This window comes from Dromiciops gliroides, chromosome 2, assembly GCF_019393635.1.
Source record: "Dromiciops gliroides isolate mDroGli1 chromosome 2, mDroGli1.pri, whole genome shotgun sequence".
Classification (NCBI taxonomy): Eukaryota; Metazoa; Chordata; class Mammalia; order Microbiotheria; family Microbiotheriidae; genus Dromiciops; species Dromiciops gliroides.
Window position 1 is genome coordinate 291,742,749 of NC_057862.1, and position 18,347 is coordinate 291,761,095.

At 37.9% G+C, this 18,347-nt stretch overlaps 1 protein-coding gene across 2 annotated transcripts in view; it reads left to right on the forward strand.

The window, feature by feature from the left end:
* The window catches only part of CDC42BPB (CDC42 binding protein kinase beta), a 159,460-nt gene that overhangs the window by 12,795 nt on the left and 128,318 nt on the right, over positions 1–18,347 (forward strand). The window lies entirely within an intron of this gene.

Consider the following 18,347-nt stretch of genomic DNA (forward strand, 5'->3'; position numbering starts at 1 on the left):
TTGTATATTTACCTAAAATAAACCTGGGTTCCTCGGATAATTTTCCCCTTTCATTAAACACATAATTATCAATGTAAAATATATGTATATTTTCCAAGTTTTTGTCATTTTAGTTGTTAGTGTTCTACAGAAATTTAAATTAAACCATAGATTATATAGTAAATTCTTTCTCTTCTTCTAGTTCAAAGACTAAAAAGATAGATATCTGCCATTTTAAATGATCAGTGTTTCAGTTTAAATGGATTATCCCAAACGTAGAATGTGTTATTTTTATAGCTGCAAATGAAACTCTTTAAGTGTAAGCTTGTTATGGGTGTAGACAATTTTAAAAAGCTTTCTTTGTATCCCTAACAGTTTTTGCTCAAAAAATATTTGAGTGAATAGTCTCTGATCACAGTTCATTAATGATTTTTACTGGTTCTCTAGTGTTGACTTCCTTTTAAAATTCATAAGCAGACATTTATTTCTGGAGTAGTTTCACCTTTGTTTAGGAATTTTTTATGGTTTATGTGGAGGAATAATTGATATTCGAATCACAACTCTTCATTGGCATTTTTCCCAGATTAGGATTTTCCCAGATCTCTCCATCCTTTACTGGCTGCTTCCCTGCTCTCTACAATCCTGATTGTTTCTTTTATCCTTTAAAAAACTCTCACTTGATCTACCAATGTCCAGTAGCTTTCATTCTTTCTCTCTCTTATCCTTCATGGCCAACTGCCTTGAGAAAGCTGTTTACACTCAATTCTTTCACTTCCTTTCCTCTCACTTTATTTTAAATTCTTTGTAATATGGTTTACAGCCTCATCATTCTGCTTAAATCGACCTCTCCAAAGTTACCAATTATCTCTTCATTGCCAAATCTAATAGTCCCCTCTCCCCCCACCCCTTCCCATATTTCTTATACTGTACAGCATTTGATCCACAGGAATGGATACATTCCACCTTCTGGATTTTCATGAAACTGATCTCTCTTGATTCTCCTCCTATCCATCCTGTTCCTTAATGGTCCCCTTTGCCTTATCTTCTTCTCCACTTCCTGTAGGTGTCCTCCAAATCTCTATCCTGGGCCCCTTTCTCTTCTGACCCTATACTGTCTCACTTGGTGTTCTCTTCAGCTTCTATGGATTCATTTATCTCTATGCAGATGATCCCCTTATCTATATATCTAGCCCTATTCTCTCTGCTGAACCACAGCCCTGCATCTCTACCTTCCCCTTAGACATCTTTTTTTTTTTTTTTGGCAGAGCAATGAGAGTTAAGTGACTTATCCCAGGGTCACACAGCTAGTGTCAAGTGTCTGAGACCTGATTTGAACTCAGGTCCCCCTGAATCCAGGGCCAGTGCTTTATCCACTGCACCACCTAGCTGCCCCCCTCCCCTTAGACATCTTAACCTGGATGTTGCATAAATATTTCAAATTTAGCATGTCCAAAACAGCTCCTTTCTTTTGCCCTCAAATGAATCTTCCTCTTCTCTGAACTTCCCTATTACTACTGAGGGCACTGTCATCCTCCAGTCACCTAGGCTTGCAACCTTGGTGCTATAGTGGACTCCTCATTTGTATTCACCCTACATTTAATCATGTGTTGTCAGATTTTGTCATTTTCACATTCACAATATCTCTCATGTTTCCTTTTCTCCACTCATACAACTGTCCCCTGGCTCAGGTGCTTATCACCTCAATACCTGTATAACAATATCCCTGCCTCTATACTGCTCGTTACAATCTGTCCTTCACTCAGCTGAAGTATAATTTTCCTAGACGCCAGGTATGACCATATCACTTCCCTACTCAGTAAACTCCATTGATTTCCAGTTACCTCCAGGGCCAAGTATAAACTTCCGTGATTAGCTATGAGTTTTTCACAATCTGGCACCTTCTTAACCTTTCTAGTCTTCCTACAACTTATCCCACATATTTTACACTGGATTACTTGCAGTTCCTCAAACATTACCGTTCCACTTTAATTCCCTATTCCTTGCTTTTTCACTCTCTGTCTCCCCATGGCTGGGATGCTTTCCTCTTCTCTGCTTCCTGGCTTTCCTGGTTCCTTCATGATTCAGCTCAGATCTCGCCTTCTACAGGAAATCTTTTCTGGTTTTCAGCTTTCATTAGTGCCAATCCTCTGAGATAACCTTCCATTTGCATTGTATATATCTTCTATGTATGTGGTTGTCTGTATATTGTCTCCTTAGTTAGAATGTGAACTTCTTGGGGGCAAGGGCTGTGTTTTGTCTTTGTATCCCTAGTGCTTAGCAGAGTGTCTGACACATAATGTAAAGACTTATTAAATGCTTGTTGATTGACTGAATTGAGAATTTTGTCAAGGTAATTTAAGAAAGACTATAGTATGTAAATTTTAAATTACTGATGATACCATTGAGCTTTGACATAACTTAAACCTATTTGTGTAATTTTTTCTAAAAGCATTTTAAACTAAAGAATTCCAGTTTTGAATATTGAAATTATTGATTTTTATGTATTTTGGCTTAAATTATTACCAATTTCCATAGTGTTTAGTGCTTTCTTTTTCTTGTTTACTTCCCTCCCAGTGAAAAATTTTTTAATGGGGGGGGGGCAGGAGTACTCACAGTAATTTTGATAATCTGACATTTATTATCTGATTACATCTCACAATTATTGGTAAATTTATTTTTTTTTTAATTTTATCCCGGAGACAGCTGATTGTAATAATCTCACAGCCTTCCTGAGTTTTCTAGGCTTGATTTTAGAACCATAGAACATATAATGTCAGAACTAGAAGAGAATTTAGAGATAATCTAGTTCAGCCACTTTATTTTACATTCAGGAAACACAAATCCAGGAGGCAAGGTGATTTATTTAGGATTACACAGCTATTTATTGACAGAATCTAGACTAAAACTCAGATCATTTCTATTCTTGGTCTCTTTTTTCCTTACAATATTTTGCAACATTTTATTGATATTTTATGAGATCTTACTCTGTCATTATTAGATTCATAATTCATGTGTACTTGCTGAGTAGTAATGCCATTAGTCATGCCAACATTGCAATAAGTACAAAAGTTTACCAGCTCACAAAACTTTTACTGCCCAGAAGGAATGCTGGCAATAAAATCAGTGAAATCAACATTCTTTTTTATTTGGTGGAAATAAATATTCCAAGGCAAGTAGCTGATTTACATTGCCTCATTGTCCTGACAATGATTAAAAACTTTCAACTTCACTTAAGGAAGAGTTTAATCTTTTTATTCAAAAGATCTTATGAGTCTCTTGGTTTTGAGACTTTTGAAACAAAATGGTACTTATACAAAAAGTTTCTAACCCAATGTGAGCATTTTTTTAGGCCTTTCTCTTTCTCTTTCATTAATGTGAAAAGTCATGTTCTTTTCCATCAGTTTGTAGTATGAGAGAATGTTCCTTGTTAACTTAAAACTATTATTAATTTCAGAATTTTGTGTTCAGTAAAATTTAATTTCTAAAGTTTGTTCTCAGTAGTTTGGGATACATAATAACAGGGCTATATAATAAAGTGTGTTGTGTTTTATGTAGCATTTCTCTCAGAACAACCTTTCTGGCTTGGGCCATATCTGGACTATTTTTTTTTTTGATATGGCAGTAAGTGACTTGCCCAGGGTCATACAGCTAGTGAGTGTCAAGTGTCTGAGGCCAGATTTGAACTCAGGTCCTCCTGAATTCAGGGCTGGTGCTTTATCCACTGCACCACCTAGCTGCCCCCTCCATATCTGGAATATTATGTTTGATTCTGAGTGTCACAGTTTAAGGAGAACTTTGACAAGCTGAAGATTGTTCAAAGGACAAGGATGGTGAAGGGTCATGAGTCTATGTCATGTGGGAGCTAGGAGAACAGGTTGAAGGAACTGGGCATACTTATCTTGGAGAAGAGAAGACTGATGGGAGAGAGGGGGCACCCAGAGGAGAATGAAAGACAACTGCAGATGAATATCAGGTGGGCCCAGAACTGAATAGGAGAAGGAGCGCAGCCATTTATTTTGTGTCAGACACTTTATGTCTTTGGGAAATTGCAAAGTATTTTTGTGACCCCAGACATCTCCCTGAAACAAAGACCGTCTTTTTAACATCGATATTCATTCAGTGTTCTTATGGCTACACTTCATGGAATACATAAGTCTCTAAAGAAGCAAAGTCATAAGTCATTGAGCATAGTAATCAAAACAGTGGTAATATAGAAAGTGTGTTAGCTGACTGCCCTGAATCAACTTACTGTCTGACTCCTCAGATCAAAATTCTCATCCTTGGACACCAGTCCCCTACATGTGTTGTCTGCACTTTCTTAGAATGTAAGTTATTTGAAGACAAAGACTGTTAGGTTGTGTATGTGTATTTCCAGCATGTTTAGCAGAGTGTTTAATAAATGCCTTTTTGTTATTTTCTTATTTTAAAACCCGTTTGAAGGACCATCTTGTGAAGAAGTTATTAAACTTGTATTTGGCTTCAGAGGGTAGAACCAGGAGTGGAAGTTGCAGGCAGGCAAATTTAGGCTTGATATTAGGAAAGGACTCTTTACAATATGAACTGTCCCAAAATGGAATGGGCTAGATTAGGAAGTGGTGGATTCTCCCTCATTGGAAGTCTTCGAACAGAACTAATATGATCAGTAAGTAGTCAAGTGAGTTTATAATAAGGATTCCTTTTGTATATGGCTTGGTCTAGCTTGATGTTGATATCCGTTCCTGCTCAAAAATTCTGTGATTCTGTGATTCTGTGAAGTAGGCAATGTAAGTGTTGTGCTCATTTTATAGATAAGAGAACAAGTTTGGCAGTTGACATTTCTGTAAAACCATCTGAAGGATTACAAATATAATAAGGAAAATGGAAAGTAGATTCTTTCCTTACAGCCAATCAGTTGCCAAATAAAGGGTGCCAGGCAGTTAGAGAATTGCTGAATATACTGTCATGTATCAATGTAGTGGACAACATTATTGCATCATCATAAAATGTGAAAATGATGGATTCAGAGAAACTTGGAGAGACATAAACTGATGTAACATGAAGTAAGCAGAACCAAGAGAAGTACTTAAATAAACATTTATCTAAAGTTTTGAGTTTCAAATTCTATCCCTCCTTCCTCTCCTCCCCTTACTGAGTTTGTAAGCAATCAGATAAAGGTTATACGTGTACAATTATGTAAAACATTACCATATTAGTTATTTTGTATGAGAACTCGGATGATAGAAAAAAAAAGTAAAAAAGCATCCTTCAGTTTGTGTTTAGTTACTATCAGTTCTTCATACTGTTTCTACTTTTTAGTGTTTTTTTTCTTTTTTGAGGTTTTCTCCTTGTGTTCTGATTCTTCCTTTACAACATGACTAATGCAGAAACATGTTTAATGTGATTGTACATATTGCTTTCTGTGGGGGGACTGGGGGAGGGAAGGGAGGGAGAGAGATAAATTTGGAACTAAAAATCTTTTTTGGGGGGGCAGGGCAGTGAGGGTTAAGTGACTTGCCCAAGGTCACACAGCTAGTAAGTCTCAAGTGTCTCAGGCCAGATTTGAACTCAGATCCTCCTGAATCCAGGGCCAGTGCTTTATTTACTGCACCACCTAGCTGCCCCCTTGGAACTAAAAATCTTATGAAAACAAATATTTAAAACTATCTTTACATGTAACTGAAAAATAATAAAATACTTTTATGATAAAAACAACAAGTCAGTATCAGTTCTTTATTTGGAGATGGATCGTATGCTTCATCATTAGTCCTTTGGGATTGTCTTGGATCATTGTATTGCTGAGAATAGTTGTCATTCACAGTTCCTTGAACAGTATTGCAGTCACTGTGCACAACATTCCCCTGGTTCTGCTAATTTCACTATATATCAGTTCATATGAGTCTTTCCCTTTCTGAAATCATCCTGCACTTTAAGATATTTTGCCTTTTCATTTGTGTCTCCAGCACCCTAGCACAGTGCTTCGTGTGTAGTATGAGCTTTAATAAGCGCTTTCTCACTCATTCATTCATTCAATGAATAACTACACCTCCTCTAGGAGGCTGATAGTAGTTTCAATTTGTTCATTTTTATTATGTTCGCATGTGCATTTGAATACCTGTAATTGATAATAGGAGTTAGAATAAAATTTATAAGCTTGGGTGGATTCCTTTATATAATGGGGGCAAGGATTCACACCTGGCAGGTTTACAATTTGTAAGATTTTTTGGGGGGGGCATGGCAATGAGGATTAAATGACTTGCCCAGGGTCACACAGCTAGTGTGTCAACTGTCTGAGGCCAGATTTGAACTCAGGTCCTCCTGAATCCAGGGCCCATGCTTTATCCACTCGGCCACCTAGCTGCCCCCACAATTTGTAGATTTTAAAGGAAAGAATATCCATTAGTGATGTGATAGTTAAGCTAAAATTACTTTTGTAACAACAGTGTTTGTACTTCCTACATCCCAGGGTGGTTGTGAGCAAAGAAAGCTATAAGAACTTAGAAGCAGACTCAAATATTTTTGTGACTTTCATAATAAAAAATATATATTTCAAAGAAAAATAGGAATATCTGAAATTTTAAAATAAATGAAAAAATGATGTTACTCTTTTCCATACACACACACACTCACACTCCCTTTCTCCCAACTTTTGATGCAATTCAGCAAGCATTTTTTTTTTCCAGCAAGAAACATTTATTTTATTTTCCATTTACATGTGAGGGTAGTTTTCAGCACTCATTTTCATAAGACTTAGAGTTCCAAATTTTTCTCCCTCCCTCCTTCCCTTTCCTCTCTCCTCCACAAGATCGCAATCAGGTTATATATGTACAATCCACAAGTGTTCTTTTTATCAGTTCTTTCTATAGGGGTGCATAGTAAGCTTCCTCATTAGTTCCTTGGGATTGTCTTGGATCATTGCACTTCAGCAAGCATTTTTTAAAAGTATTTTGTGCCAGGCACAGGAGATAGAAAGACAAAAATAAAAATATCCTTTCCCTCTGTGAAGTTACATTCTGTTGTAAAGAAACAGCATGTACATGGAAAATTCTCATAGGAGGAGAGCCTTAGCAACTAGGGAGTTCAGGGTAGGCTTCCTACATGAGGTGGCACAAACTAAGCTAGGAAAGTTAGGTATTTTCTGGTAGACATGAGTAGGAGGGAGTATGTTACGGGTAAGGGAGAACAACCTTTGAAAAGGCATGGAAATTATCAGACACTTGACACTAGCTGTGTGATCCCAGGCAAGTCACTTTTTGCCTCACAGAAAAGGCATGGAAATAAATGGGAGATAGAATGTCATTAACGAGGAAGAGCAATCAGCCCACTTTGGAACATAGAGTCTAGTAAGGAGAGTGTGTCTCTTGTTGTAAGCCTAGAAGGGTAGACTGGAACATGATTTTGAAGGGTTTTAAAAGTCAAACAGAGGAATTTATAGTTTACCTTAGAGGCAAGAGGGAGGCACTGGGACTTCTTGAGCAGTTGAGTGACCTGGGCTTTAGGAATATCAATTTGGCAAGATATGTGATGGATTAGAGGGGAGAAAGACAGAAGGTCAGTAAACCAATTAGTAGGCTATTGTAATAGTCCAGAGGCAAAAGATGATAAGGGTCTAAACTGGAGGTTGGGGAATGCAAAAAAAAAAAGGACGGATGGAAACTATACTATGGAAGTAGAATCAACAAGACTTGATATCTGGCTTAATTGTGGTATTACTGAATTAAAGAGTATGCACAGTTGAGTGAATTTTGGGCACAGTTCCAAATTGCTTTCCAGAATGGCTAGACTCTAACCAGACTCTAACCAGAATGGCATAACTCTACCAACAGTATATTGATGTTTCTGTTCTATCACAGGCCTTCCAACAATTGCCATTTTTCTCTTTTGCCATCCATGTCTATCTGATAGGTTTGAAGAGTAACATCAAAGTTGCTTTAATTTGCATTTCTCTTATTATAATGACTTGAAGCAATTTTTATATGGTTATTGATAACTTTTTCTTCTTTGGAAAATTGTTTTACTATATGTTGACCATTTATCTATTGGAGATTGGCTTTTCTTTTCACATATATGTATGAATTCCCTGTGTCTTTGATTTGATATCTTTATCAGAGAAATGTGCTGTCTGTCAACCATTTCTTTTTACTTTCATTGATCTTAATCCAGATGTTTTCCATTGTTTCTTGCTTCTGGTTCCAAGATTTCTTCATATCAATATAGAGCAATATGTATACTTAATATATAGTGCTGCTCAGCTTCCCTTTTTACCTGTTTTCTTCTTTTTTGAGTAAGGTATGTAATTTGTGAGTTTTATTTCAGTAGTGGTCTAATCCTACCAAGTTCTTTAGAAATGCTCTTAAGGTCAGATTTTCTGTCATTTTGATTTTTAGTTAACCTTGTTTTTTCACACTCACATTGTCAGTGATTCTTATAATGAATCATTGTTCAAACTTACCTCTTGGATTTTGAATTCTGCTTTGCTGGTATTCATGATTTCAACTCTCTAGGAGAGATGAGGAAGGGGAGAGTTCTAGGTGTGGAGGACATCCATGTCTTGCATCAGAGATGTTGTTGTTTGTCCTTTATTCTCGAAGAGGACCATGACATTGGGGTGATGTCATTACTTGCAGTGAATTGAATTTAAGTGAGGTAGGGCTGTGCAAGGTCATCAACCTCACTCTCCTCCAGAGCCATCTGGGTCTAGTGGCAAGATATACATCGGGATGACTGAAGATGTCCCTATATGTTTAAGGCAATTGGAATTAGATGACTTGCCCAGGGTCACACAGCTAGTAAGTGACTGAGGTGAGATTTGAATGCAGGTCCTCCCAACTTCAGGGCTACTATGCCCTGTGCCATCTAGATGCCCCAGAATCAGAGACGAATGTCTTGTTCAAGGAACAGCAAGGAAGATAGTGGAACAGAGTACATGTAGGGGGAGCAAGGTGTAAGACAATTGGAAAGATGGGATAGAGCCATGTTAGGAAGGTCCTTAAAAGTCAGAAGATTTCATATTTGATCCTAGAGTTAATAGGGAGCCACTGGAATTTATTCAGTGGGGCCGGGATGGGGAGGAGTGAGGATTGGGTTGACATGGTTAGACCAGTGCTTTAAGAAGATGAATTTGATAGCTGAATGGAGGATGGACTGAAATAGGAAGAGACTTGAAGCAGGGAAACTAATCAGCAGATACTGCAATAGTTTGGGCACAAGATCATGGTCTGCACCAGGGTAGTGGCAGTGTCAGAGGAGAGAAAGGGACATATACAAGAGATGTTAAAAGAAGTGACAGGACTTGACAACTGATTGTTTATGGGGGAAGGAGAGAATAAGAGAAATTGAGGATGACACCCAGGTTTCGAGACTGGGTGACTAGTGACTTCATTTCTCACCAGGCTGCATTCTAGAGTTCTGCCACACCCCAGAAACCTCTTCATTCTGGAAGATCACTACAGTCCTGGAATTCACTCCTAGGAGGTATCCTTTGCCCTCAATTTTTCCTTCTGAATAGATGATACTTCGTAGAACTCCATTTAAGAAGGTGTCCAAGCCGGCTATGTCTTCATTTTTTCCTTAATTTTATTTTTACACCCAATTACATGTAAAGATAGTTTGCAACATTCATTTTTGTAAGATTTTGAGTTCCAATTTTTTTCCTTTCCTCCCTCCTTCCTCTAATTAGCAAGCAATCTGATATAGGTTACACATGTACAATCATGTTGTAAAAGAAGAATAAGTACAAAAGGCAAAAATGAGAAGAAAGAAAAAAGCAAAAAAACCTGAAAAAAGTGAAAACAGTATGCTTTGATCTGCATCCAGACTTCATAGTTCTTTTTCTGGGTATGGAGAGTGTTTTCCATCATGAGGCTTTTGGAATTGACTTAGATCATTGAATTGTTTCTTGTTTTTTTTTTGGTGAGGCAATTGGGGTTAAGTGACTTGCCCAGGGTCACACAGCTAGTAAGTATTAAATGTCTGAGACCGGATTTGAACTCAGGTCCTCCTGAATCCAGGGCTGGTGCTTTATCCACTGTGCCACCTAGCTGCCCCTGGATCATTGTGTTGTTGAGAAGAGCTAAGTCTACACATCATCATACATTGTTGATGTTACTATGTATAATGTTCTCCTGGTTCTGCTTACTTCACTCAGCATCAGTTCATGTAAGTTTCCAGGTTTTTCTGAGATCTACCTGCTCATCATTTCTTACCTCTCAATAGTATTCCATTTTACATTCCTATACCACAACTTGTTCAGCCATTCCCCAATTGATGGGCATCCCCTCAATTTTCAATTCTTTGCTACCAGAAAAAGAGCTCCTACAAATATTTTTGTATGTATTGGTCCTTTTCCCTTTTTTATACTCTTTTTGGGATACAAACCTAGTAATGGTATTGCTGGGTCAAGAGATCTTCATTTTTTAAAAGTTTGTTTGTTTTTTACCATGTCCCTATCCTAGGTTCCTTCCATCCCCTACCATCTGCTTTTTTACTTCCTTTTGTGTGTTATTTTCCCTCATATAAGTATCTTACAGTCAGATGCTATCTTTTGTCCCCCTTGTATTTTTATTCCCAGTACTTAACTTTGTGCCTGGCACATAATTAGCTTTAATAAATGCTCGTTGACTTGTTGTGAGTGACTGAGAGGATGGTAGTACCCTGAACAGTACCAGGGAAGTTAGGAAGACAGGGTTTTAGGGGAAAGATAATGTGTTTGGTTTTGGACAGTTGAGTTTAAGATGTCTAATGAGACATCCAATTTGAGATGTCCTATAGGCCAGGCTTCTTAAACTGTGGGTCACAACCCCATATGAGGTTGCATAACCGAATGTGGGGTTTGCAAAAAATTTGGCAGTAAATGTTTGATTTGTATAACTATTTTATATGCCTATATACTCGGGGTTGTGTAAAAATTTCTTAGGTGCAAAGGGAAGGGCCCAGGACAGAGCCTTGAAGAACATCTACAGTTAGTAGATAAGACCTGGTTCTAAATCCAGTAAAGGAGACTGAGGAATGGTCAGACAGGTAGGAGAAAAACTAGGAGAAAGCAGTGTCACAAACTTGTATTCTTAAGAGTATCAAGGGGGCAGCTAGGTGGCGCAGTGGATAGAGCACCGGCCCTGGAGTCAGGAGGACCTGAGTTCAAATCTGGCCTCAGACACTTGACACTACCTGTGTGACCTTGGACAGGTCACTTAACCCCAATTGCCTCACTTAAAAAAAAAAAGAGTATCAAGAAGAGAGTGATCAACATTTTATTGATGAGGAAATTGCAGTTCAGGATTAAGTCGCTTACCCCCTACCCCCAACCCCTCTTAGCAAATGTTGCTTTGATATTATAACACAAGTCTCTTAACTTAGTTCAGCATTTTTGCTACATTGTTCCACGTGCTCAAGATACTGTTGCATTGTAAGATATTGTTGTATTGTGATGAATAGTTAGGGAAAAAACTTCACCATTTGTTTGAATAAGGATCCATTTGAATGTCACATTATTTATAATTTAATATCTCATGTACATATTTTTACTAGAAACACTAAAGAGTAAGTTAAAATATTAAAGTTTCCTTCAAACAGGTGACATTGTCAGTGATTGAATTAAAAAGGGAAATTATATTATGTATTACTTACCGAGTGTTAATACAAATTATTTTCCACATTAAGTCTTAGAAAGAATGCATGACATTAAGGGGATAGAGAAGACTTCAGAGTCTGGAAGGTCTGGGTTCAAATTCTGGCTTAGCTACATAACAACAGTATAACTATGGTCAAATTACTTACCTTCTCAATAACCCAGGCAACTCTTTAAGACTCTAAGCTACAAGTGAGTTGTTGATCAGCACTGCTGGAGGGATTTTCACACAGACTTTTATAGAATGATGGAATGGTTCATTTAAAAACAAAATAAAGTAACCTACTACCAATGTAGGAAGCTTGAGAGGCAGTTTAGCATTTATCTCCTATGCTCTTACCATGAAGAACTTAAAATAGATAGTTTGGAATTGGTATTAGTGAGAAATATTGAGTCCCCATATTTTATACACTGTATTCATAATTTTTTTTTTTAGTGAGGCAATTGGGGTTAAATGACTTGCCCAGGGTCACACAGCTAGTAAGTGTTAAGTGTCTGAGGCCGGATTTGAACTCAGGTACTCCCAATTCCAGGGCCAGTGCTCTATCCACTGCACCACCTAGCTGCCCCAGGTATTCATAATTCTTAATGTGCTCTTGGATATGCACTTGGTTGAAAATTTTAGCTGATTTTGAGGTTTCTTAAGTCCAAGTATAGTTCTTTTTTTTACTGGAAAATGATATTAATATTCTGGTGTGGATTTCTTTAAAGTAAAAACCATAGCATGTAAAAATAATGCTAAGACCCTCAACATCAGAAAGGGGAAAAATGACAGTCAACCTTTCTGGACATAAGGATGAAAACAGCATGGTATTTTACATGTCTAAAAAATCAAACTATAATTTTCATAAAGGGGAATTATTGGTAAATATTCCTAATATTAACATTTTACTTAACTATCCTTTTGGAATCCATTAAAAATCCTATTTGGTTATCTCATTGTGGTGTATGAAGGTGACTGTGATCACTTACAGACCATGCTAATGGATTGCAAGTTTTGGCAAATCCTAACACTGGCCAGGCGGCAGACTCTATTATGTCTTTTGTGGATTAGCCAGGCAAAGTTTGGGGAGGCCTATCACCAGATTGGTCACAGGATGATGAATTTTTCTGCCATAGCAGCTAAAAAGATCATCTCATCTTGGAAGTGTAATGAGTTCATTGACCAATGTGCACTTATTAAGAGACTGCTTTGCCATACACTGTACTAGGTTTTGAGGATACAAAGACAAAAAGAAAGCAGTCTTTGTTTTCAAGGATCTTATATTCAGTTTTGCCAGATACGTGATATCAACAGTGCTTGGAACTTCTAGTGAGGATTTCTCTCTACCCATGCTGATTGGCACCTGACTTGAAATTTATAATCTTGGAGGGTTGCTTAGAGACACTGAGAGGTTAATAAGTGACTGGGTTGGGGCAGCTAGGTGGAGCAGTGGATAAGCACTGGCCCTGGATTCAGGAGGACCTGAGTTCAAATCCGGCCTCAGACACTTGACACTTACTAGCTGTGTGACCCTGGGCAAGTCACTTAACCCCCATTGCCCTGCAAAAAAAAAAAAAACCAAAAAATGTAATTGGGAAGTAATTAACAAAATAAATAAAAATACAATAAAGCATGAAAAATATTAAAAAAAATAAGTGACTGGGTCACACAAGCCACTGTGTCAAGGTGTCATAAGCAGGGCATGTACATCTATAAGTATATACAAAATAAATACTAGGTCAGTGAAGATGAGGTGTCAGAAAAGAGGTGGAATGTAAGGTGGAATTTGAGCTGAGCTTTGAAGGATGCTAGGGATTCTGAAAGGTAGAGGTGATGAGAAAGTGCATGCCAGGCATTAGGGAGAGCCCGTTCAGAGGTTAAGGGATGAGAGATGGAATGTTAAGTGTGAAAAATAGCCAAATTAGCATCCAGGAAGGAGAACAGGTGAGAGTAGGATCTGGAATCTTACAGGAAGTCACTTCTAGGATAGTTGATAGGACCAAGTGAGAGACTGTGTTAGGAGAAAAAAACCAAGAAGGGGCCAAGTACAAAAACTGTTCATTGACAGGAAACTGAACCCCAACCAAGGAATCCCCATATTAGATAGGGCCTAGTCTTGGGACCACATCCAGGTCCAAGAAGGGACCTTACTCACAACATCATCCTATGAGAGGGAGCTGAGTGTAACCCAAGCACAAAGCTCTAGTTCTCATGATTATAACAGAGGAAAATGCCAAATGATAGGAAGAAATTATTTGGATAAAGAGAAGCCCAAGTTGTAAATCCAGAAGAAAGGAATAGTCTATTCTATACGTTCAAGTAGAGCTTCACAGAAAAAATAAATGACCTGGCCTCAGGGACTTCAAAAGTACTTGGAAGGAACGAAGGCTTTTATCAGAAGTACTGGCTATAAAAATTGTTTCCCAGCTTTCTGCCTCCCTTTTAATTTTGGATGAATTGCTTCTGTTTGTACAGAAACTTTTTTGGACCACACATTTCAAGAAATTATAGATGAAAAGATCTATCATAACCAGAGAATAAAGCCAAACCAGAAAGGATCTATTGGTCATATCAAAATAAAAACTTCCAGTGATGTCGTTGCCAAAGTTCAGATCTTCTAGAGTGAAGAAAAATTAAATGCTGCAGAGAAGTTAAGAGTAGTGAGACTTAAGACTTGAGATTTTGAGAATAAATTAGGCAATTAAGAGGTAATTGGTAACTCTGGAAAGAGCTATTTCAGTTGAGTGATGAGGTTGGAAACTAGGTTGCAGAAGATTGAAAGGTGAGGAGTAGAATCAATTGAGTACTGAATACCTTTTTTCTAGAAGTATTTTATTTTAAAATTAATTTTAAAAAAGGTTACTTCTCCATTAAAAAAATGAAAACAAAACCAGTGTAAAAATATGTATAGTCACAAGAAATTCCCACATGCCCCCCCATTTCAATCTGTACCTTAAATCTATCACCTGTTATTTTTTTAGCTTCATAGCAGATAGTAAGGTTTTCACAGAGTTAGATGTATTCTTCTTTTTCTTTTTAAAGTGAGGCAGTTACGGTTAAGTGACTTGCCCAGGGTCACACAGCTAGTAAGTGTTAAGTGTCTGAGGTCGGATTTGAACTCAGGTACTCCTGACTTCAGGGCCAGTGCTCTATCCACTGTGCCACCTAGCTGCCCCAGATGTATTCTAATAATTTAAAAATTAATTGATAGCACAGGACTTTTGGCCAAGATGGTTGCCTGAATAGGAGCTAGAGAATAAGCATTTATTAAATGCCACATATGTGCCATGCAATGTGCTAAGCAACTTACAGATATTATCTCATGTGATTTTCATAACAACCTTGTGAGGTAAGTGCTGTTATTACCCCATTTTATAGTTAAAGAAAGTGGGGCAGACAGAGAGAGGTCAAATGATTTATCCAGGACCACACAGCTATTTAATGTCTGAGGCTGGATTTGAACTCAGGTCTTCCTAACTCTGGGCCCAGCACTTTATCCAATGCACCCCTAGCCATGTCTATCTAGGTAGACCGTTTGGCTCCTGCATACTCCACCAAAATCCAGTAATTCACACTAGACTAATTAATGTTCAAAAAATTCGTGAGAAACTATAATAAGTGAGTAGTTCCACTACAGAAATGCACAAAAAGTCAGTATTTCCTGGACTGTACGAAAGGGAAAAGTGAAGCCATATGTAGCCCAAGGCCAGAGAACCAGCTAGAGGGCTATGTAACTTGTAAGAGACTGTTTCTTAAGGCAGTAAGAGCAGAAGGTTCTTCCAAGAAAAATCAAAGGGTGGTCAGAAAGCCCCACAGTGGGTACTTTGGAAATGCTTGGGAACCATAGCAGGAAGTGAAGAGCGCAGCACAGACCTAAGATCAGGATAGGCTAGGCCCAAGGGGCTCTGAGATACCTTTTTCCTGAGATGTCAGAAAGGTCCTTGAACAAGATCCAGTGCTTTGGAACAAAAAAGATCTGAAGGTCTAACAGTGTAACATATAATTCAGCATAGGAACTCAACTGAATGAGAGAGAGACCAAGCAGGTCTGAATTTTCCACTCAAAATAGTGTAGCAAAGGATAGAGCCTGGCTCTAACACAAATGCCCAGTGTAGGAACTGAGGAACTGTATGAGCATATCAAAGAAAACACTGACCAGTATCAAAAACTATTGCAAAGGGCAGCTAGGTAGCACAGTGGTAGCACCGGCCCTGGATTCAGGAGTACCTGAGTTCAAATCTGGCCTCAGGCACTTGACACTTACTAGCTGTGTGACCTTGGGCAAGTCACTTAACCCTCATTGCCCCAAGAAACAAAAACAAAGCAAAAAACCCCAAACAAACAAACAAAAAATATTGCAAATCTAAAGGTATCCCAAAAGGAGTACGTAACTATAAAAATTGCATGTAGACTCAAAGAAAAAAAATGACTTTCCATAAAGACTATGTATATTCTTCAAATAAATGAAGTAAGAGATGAAATAAAAATTCTTTTAAGGAAAGAATTAGAGAATAAATGCTTACAAGAGGAAGTAGTAAACTGTATCCAAGTAATAAAAGTCCCTGAAAACTAAAATAGATCAAATACAAATCAATGACTCCATGAGATAACTAGAAATGTTAGAACAACATCAAAACATTGAATACATTGTAACATCTGATAACAAAAACAACTATCCTGAAAAACAGGTCAGGGAGATTTAAGAATCACTGAACTCCCTGATAACTATAGGGGAGAAAAAGTCTTGGACACTGTTTACAGATAACATAAATGAAAATTGCTTAGATCCCTTAGAATTAGAGGGGAGAGTAAAGTTAGAAAGGTGACAAGCATTTATTAGGCTTCTACTGTTCACAGAGCACTGTATTAAGCTGGGAGGGGGGAGGTACAAAGAAAGGCATAGAAGTTCCTGATCTTAAGGAACTCACAATCTAATACAAACAAATGTTACAAACAAGACATGTACAGGATGAATTGTAGATAATCACAGAGGAAAGGCCCTAACATTAAGAGAGATTGGAGGGGCAGCTAGGTGGCGCAGTGGATAGAGCACTGGCCCTGGAGTCAGGAGTACCTGAGTTTAAATCCGGCCTCAGACACTTAACACTTACTAGCTGTGTGACCCTGGGCAAGTCACTTAACCCCAATTGCCTCACTAAAAAAAAAAAATTAAAATTAAAATAAAAAAAAGAGAAATAGAAAGTGAAATTTTAACTGGGATTTGAAGAAAGGCAAGAGGGGGAGATGAAGAGGGAGAGAATTAAGTCAAGGAGGACAGCCTATAAAATTGTTTGAAAGAGCTGGCACAGAGGCCAGTGTTACAGTATGTGAAAGGAGGGGGGTGGGATGGGGTACAAGGTGTAAGATGTTTGGGAAGGTAGGAAGGGGATAGGTGATGAAGGGCTTTAAACATCAAACAGAAAGATTTTCTATTTAATTCTGGAGATAATAGGAAGCCACTGAAATTTATTAAATTGGGGAAAGGGAATATGGCTTGATCAGACTCTGAGTTTTTAGGGTGATTTAGATTACCGGAGGTCTGGCAGTTTCTGCTGTAAATGAGAGATCTTGGAATATAACATTCCAAAAGGCAACATAAGACATAATCTTATATCCAAGAATAACTTACCTTGCAAAGCTGTGTATCATCTTTTAGGGGGGAAAATGGATCTTTAATGGTATAGAGAACTTACAAGAATTTCTATTAAAAAATCCAGAGTTCAGTAGGAACTTTGAAAATCGCAAATTTATTTTATCAGGGTGGATGGAGCTTTGTTAGATAGAGATGAGGTATATAATAGGGATTGTATCCCTTTAGAATATGCTATTTTAGTAGGGAGAAAAGAAACAGGTGTCTAGTCAGAACCTTAATGTCTTCAAAGGGTAATAAGGGCATTGAATAAGAAAAACAGAAGCCCTGTGGTGGTGGTGGTGGTGGTGGTGGTGGTGGTGGATTTATTCCCCCCTTTTCAAACTCACTGTTCCTATGTCTCTTACATTTTTCTGTTGATAATCTTTTGTATCTGTATTACCTTCATTCTAATTAACTGTCCCTTTTCTCTGCCCTCCCTCCCATGTTCCTTTACTTACTTTTACTCATCTCCACAGACCTATTAGTTATTCAGCCAACCAATCCACCAATATACAAACATTTATTCAGGACCTGGCCAGGTTCTGTGCTGGGTACTAGGGATAAATATTCAAAGAGCCTAAATGACCCTCTGGACAACTTATCATTGAGGTCTTTTGGTGCCTTAGGACACTGATCACAGAATCTAGAGTTGTAAAGGACTTTGTGAATCATCCTGGATGTGTTCTTATGAGAAAATTAAGGCCTAGAGAGCTTAAATGTCTTGTCCAAGGTACCTCAGGTAGTAAATGTCAGAGCTGGGGTTTTAATGCATTCTTTTTGATATGAAATCAGTGAGTTTTCTTCTGTACTTGCCTGCTTGTTCACTTGGAAACAGAAACCTGGCTTGTATCTACTAGAGGAGAAACCCATGAATTCCTGACTTCTTTTTTGCCATTTTGCGGATAGAGGCCCTGTATACTGAGCAGTCCACTTGGCTAGTAATGATTAGACAATTATGACTTTATAACTTTGTAAACTGTTATCACTGCTACTCTACTAGTGAGGGTTATGAGAGCTACTATTAAGACAGGTAGTATAGTGAAACCTTTTTCAGTACTCTTATTATCTGTGTAGGCTTTGGAAAATTATAGAACCATGGAATTATAGATTTAGAGCTAGAAGGAACATTGGAGGCCACCCAACCCTTTCAT